Consider the following 5,808-nt stretch of genomic DNA (forward strand, 5'->3'; position numbering starts at 1 on the left):
GTAAATTTTAAATAAAATGCATTCAAATTAAACAGTGAAAAATAATATTATTTATTATACAATTTTTAATATTTTAAACAAATTTTTAAAAAACCTTCTCGATAAAAATATTATTTTTCCCGGAAAATGTTTCTTGTGATATATAAGATGTATAAATATTTTGATCAAATACAAAACTTTTTAAATTTAATAATCCAATTATTTTTCACAGTGCTAGGGAAGGATGAAAACAATTTCTCTGGTTTTGATTAGACGACGCAAAAATTGTTGGACGTCGGCGCGTAAACAAGAATCTGAATTGAGGCGTTAAGACTGGCAATCGGCCCCTCCCCCTCCCCCCTCGCAATGCCCAATCCGTCCTGCACCTGCCACCCGCTCCGCCCCCTTCTCCACGGGATATATACCATATAAACCTGGCGGACGCCATCAACCACAACAACAATGTGCGAATGAACCCATATAACCGACAAATTCGGACGCGCGCAAATAACAGAAAAAAGTTTAGTGCGGTTTTCAAATATATTCTAGTGCCGCCGCGTTTTGTTCCGCTCCCACTTCCACGCCCCCGCAAATCCCCCCTCCCCCCATCCAAATCACCGCCCCCGCCCCTGGGGCCACACTTCTATTCAATTCCGCTGCGTTTCTTGTTATTTTTGTACTTAAATAAAGCGCAATTTGCGTTTTTTTCGCGTTGAGAGTGTTTTTCTGGTTTGTTTTTCAACGCTTGAAATTTAATAGATTTGGCACACATTCGAGACAACATCATATTGGCAGCAGCCCATCGAAAAATGTTAGTACTCTTTGAGGAGCTGGTAGGTAATATAAAGTGTTTTGAGAGTACTAATATAAAGTTATTATAAGTAAATAAAAATGAATTAATTAAAAAAAATGTTAAGTTAAAAAGAAATCCCTTCAGATCCTCATTATTTTGCTAAAAATTAAATTAATTGCTTACTAAATTTAAGCAGATTTTTATTTAGATCAATTACTTTTCCCCATTTCTCAAATAAAACCATAACAGAATGGCTATAACATATGTATGTTATAACTAATTCTAAAAAACTGAGAAAATGGTTTTTATTATACTATTTTAAATTGCAAAGTATTTTAAATTGTACATTAATCCTGTTGTTATATAAATAATTATGTTACTTTTTTATATACTTAATTAATTTTGAAAAATATTCTAAGTTGTACATTAATCCAATTATTGTATGAATAATTCTGTTACATTTTTATATATTAAATTCTATTTGAAAAATATTCTAAATAGTACATTAGTGCAATTATTGTATGAATAATTCTGTTTCATGTATATATATTAAATTAATTTTCAAAATATTCCTAATTGTCCATTAATCCTATTATTGTATGAATAATTCTGTTACATGTTTATATATTAAATTAATTTTAAAAAATATTCCTAATGGTCCATTTATCCTATTATTGTATGAATAATTCTGTTAAATATTTATACATGATATTCAATTTGAAAAATGTTCAAAAATGTAAACTAGTCCTATTAGTGCATGAATAATTTTTTAATTTTCGTATAGGGTTACTCGTTTTCTTTTTCCCTAGTTAACCATCATTTCTCCACCGGTGTCTAAGCCCGCCATTAAAACCGAAGTTTGCTCATTCTGGAGCTATGGCTTTTGAAAAAATCGCCCGGAAAGAGGAAGGCATTAAAAACAACTTACCGCAGCCAACTTTATTCAACTGGCTTTGTATTTCATTGCCCATCAGAAGCGGCCAACAGGTGCAATAACTTATGGGCGTTATTAATGTCTGGGCCAACTATTTTCTTCCACTCGATTTGCTGGCAAAGGTAAGAGGTGAACTGATTTGCTACGAATATTTTGCCACTGGCTGGCACTTAATTTGCATTCAAAACAAAAATTCTTTGCATAAATAAATAAAATAGCTGGAATCTCGCGAAGCCAAAAAATAAAAACAAAATCGAAACGCACATGTTTTAATAAACAAGAGCATATCGCAAACGAATTTCGATATGAATGAGCAAATGAATGAATGAATGAAAATGAGAATGAACGCCTTCTGCAAATACGAGCCAAGCAAATGAAATTATTCAGTTTGATTTTATTTATTTTTTGCACATTTTGGGCGCCCATCCATTTCCATTGCGGAGCTTAAAATCTGCACATGCATTAAGGCCTGTTGTTTTTAATGATAAATGTGCTGAATACAAATCAATGCGGGTGTGTACTTAAAGAAACCTATTTATTTAACTGATTGTGGCTTATCCCTTTGACAGCACAGAGAATTCTCACCGCAATTCTGAGGGATGCAGCCGTCACGAACGAAAACATTTGGCCTGCCAATAGTTGCCAGGGCGATTCTTATTTTGTTAAATAAATATTATTCAGAGCCAAAAATCCGTACAATTCAATTCTGTTTATTTCGATAGCTTCCTCTTCTCCTTGTTTACATCGAATTTTGTATAAATATGATAAAATCTGTGCAAATTGCAGGTTGTCACATTGGGTAATCCCTAAAAATAAGAACGCTTTGTAATTATATTTAATTCCGTTTCGTTTCAAAAGGCCTTGGCATGATGAGAATCTAGGCACGTGCCTTAATCTTGGCCTTGTCTTGATCCAAACACCTCTATGTGGACTTTCCATTTTCGGTTTGAGACTGGCGCCAACGGTATATGTAGAATCACCATATCAACGAGCCACAAATTGAAAAATATGAAATATTAAGTATTACTAATTAGAAGCCAACAAAAAATGCAAATGAAGCGAATCACACTGAAATTTATCATATTAAGTGGTTTTCATTATATGCCTAATAGTGTTCAATTACTTATATTAAGGTATGGGGGTCGACTACACAGAAAAAACGAGGTGATAATAAAATATGTTATACCAAATGAGTATAAATAATATCATATAATTTTAAAATCCGTTTTTGTGGATGATGTATGAAATGGAAAAAAGTAATCTAAATATTTGACATTCCATTTCATTTGATGTATTCTCTGTGATTTGTATATGTAGCAATCTAACAAACCAGGAAGAAATGTAGCAGCCGCAGCTGGGAATATTTCAAAGCAATTTTGAAAGCGATTTCGAAATCGTCGCACAAATCGATCCAATGAATTCCGAATTCAAGAGGCGTTGGCTCGCTTTGTTTACAAACAGAAGAGGTGAGCGGTTCGAGAGGTTCGGTCTGTGGGGCCGAGGTGGATTGGGATCCATCGATTGCGGCATATGACAGCCCAAAGTGCTCCCTGCATATTAGATAAAATTATAAACAAAACATGAAAAGGCTACGCTGGAAATTTGTCACGCCCCACCGCGGCAAAAGCCACCGACGTGGGGGTGGAGGTACGAGTATATGGCATTCAGGGGTTCCAAACCCGAGGGGTCGGGGTGCCAGATCGCGCTTTTTGTTGTCTCTCCATAGCTGGGGCTCGACCTATTCAATATGCCGACACACGCGCCAAACACCTCCTACGCAGGGCTCCATTGCCATCGAATGCGGCGTAGTAGAAGAGACCCGCAATCAGTCATATTTGCCAGTGTGACACAGACGAACTTATATAAATTTTAATAAAAAACCAGAAAGAATAGAATAATTTTGGACCCACTGATATTAGCTAAGGAGAATAACAAAATCACTTAGATATCCAATAACTTACAAGACCATCAATTAGCACACCTTAAAATTTAAATGGACTATGAATAGAATTTAAAGTTCTGTTGTCATCATATATGTGGGTTTTATAAGAAGTTATTTAAGTTCTATTTAAATCCAAGCCCTTTAATTATGTTCCTTTTATTTTCTAACATTTATAATTAAGTTTTATATATAATGCCTCAAGCTAACCATTTATCTTAGTGTCATATGAGCATATACTTTTATGCCGGCGTAGCCCAGCGTGGCTTTATTTTCCAGTCCCCAGCCCACTCGATGAGTGCCGTCCATTGTTTTCGCCTCGCTTTGTTGTTGACGAAACGAAACGATCTGTTGAAGTTTGCCAAATGGATGACAGACAAGCAAACCGAGACCCCTAAACCGATCCCATGCGATCCGATCCAGATCCAGATCCAAACCGAGAGCCCCATGTGGCGACCACTCGATCGTCGCATGATATGTGCCTCTATGAAATAAAATGAGATGAAATGGAATGGCTTGGAGGGGGGCACCAATAGTGGCGATTGCTTAGGATATCAAAGGGAATTTCGGTTGTTGAGTGATATTGAAATATATTCGTGTATTTGTCGAAATAAACAAAGGGCCCTGGGGGTATTGCCAACCTAAACATCATAATACATTTTGTAAACTATACAACATATCCATAATATATTGATCTATAATTGAATTATAATGAGTTTTTTCTCCTTTCTCTCCTTTGAACTATTTTATAATTTATGGTGTCAAAGAAAAATCAATTGATACATTAATAATACCTGTAACACATTTATATCTTTATTTGATACTTACTTTTTACATATAAATTAAATAATGTATTATAAACCAATTTAAATTTATCAAAATTATTTTAATATTATTAATTCGAGAGAAATATTTTTTTTTTATCTATATAAAATTATAATATATTACCACAATAATATTCTTATGGGACTTACAAAATTTTATTTCTTATATCGGATTGCTCTATCTTCCTTAGAATTTCCACGCACAACTAGACCAATCTGTATACCCCTTAGATACCCATTAGTTTTATTTTAGCTGCACGAGTGCGATCCTCATTTGGCGCATTTGCTATTCGCCTTGCTTCTGCACATTACTTTTAATCACTCATCATATTGTTGTTGTCATTGTTATTTATGTATCTGGCGATTGTTGTTGTTGCTGCCGTTGGTCGCCAACTAATTTGCATATTAATACCCGCACACCCGAAGCGACTGACTTATCTAATACGAGCACACAGCTGCGCCTATTTAGAGCCGGGCCCAGGGGTGCCAAACCGAGTCCGAGAGCTTGGGTATTCGATATACTACACAAAGGTATATACAAACAAAAATACATAGATTGCCTCTGGGGTCTGGGTCTTGAGGCTGGGGGCTATATCGTAGATAAGAAGCTCGCCAGCGATCGTTTGTTTATACTTCTCCCTTCCTCTAGCTTCCAGTCGAAAAATATTAAGGTAAGGTTACTAACATAAGCCTATATTTTCACATTTATACATAATTTAGGTTTACATTTTTATGACATCTTATTAAATACTTAAAATAAAAACAAAGAACCATTAATATAAATAAGTACTTAAATGTAATGGCAAATTTATAGGAACATAACAAATAAGAAATTAAAATAAGGAATTCTTTTTCTGACTGTTCCGATATGTTAAAATATGTATAATCAAAAATTGGTAGACTCTATAACGCTCAAAGGTTTATGATAATACAAATAAAAGACTTCAAAAACAAGAAATATATTTAAAATAGGATCGCTTATTGAATTCAGGTTAGAAATTATGATGATCAATTTAATATGATCATAATACCGATCAAAAAATACCGATCCCTTTTTTAAAACATTATAGATGAAATGTTTTTTTGGTATTATAGGTGGGATATAAGTCTTAAGGGACCAGGATTTTTTTCTGTGTAGGCCTTTTCAAAGAGGTGCTACTGTTTCCCAGGGCTGCCGTACTTTGTTGCAGCCCTGGCGGTCTTTTTGTTTACTTTGAAAGAGCCCCCTTTGGCATGGTGATGTCACAAGAATAACAAATGTTTTACTTTTTTCTTCTGTTTTGCTTTTTGCCGCTTGGCTCGACGACGGGCACGTTTACGATCACATCGGGGCGTATGT

At 34.8% G+C, this 5,808-nt stretch overlaps 1 long non-coding RNA gene across 2 annotated transcripts; it reads left to right on the forward strand.

Annotated features, from left to right (window-relative positions):
- The first annotated feature begins 221 nt into the window (after positions 1-221).
- On the forward strand, positions 222-3,626 carry LOC136116966 (uncharacterized). 2 transcript variants are annotated; one of them, XR_011603946.1, is made up of 3 exons: positions 222-790; positions 1,582-2,505; positions 2,565-3,626. It is a non-coding gene; the product is annotated as an uncharacterized lncRNA (long non-coding RNA). The 2 variants fall into 2 exon arrangements; XR_010654107.2 differs by having other exon boundaries at positions 1,582-2,219; positions 2,276-3,626.
- Positions 3,627-5,808: the final 2,182 nt, after the last annotated feature.

The sequence above is a fragment of the Drosophila suzukii genome, chromosome 3, assembly GCF_043229965.1.
Source record: "Drosophila suzukii chromosome 3, CBGP_Dsuzu_IsoJpt1.0, whole genome shotgun sequence".
Classification (NCBI taxonomy): domain Eukaryota; kingdom Metazoa; phylum Arthropoda; class Insecta; order Diptera; family Drosophilidae; genus Drosophila; species Drosophila suzukii.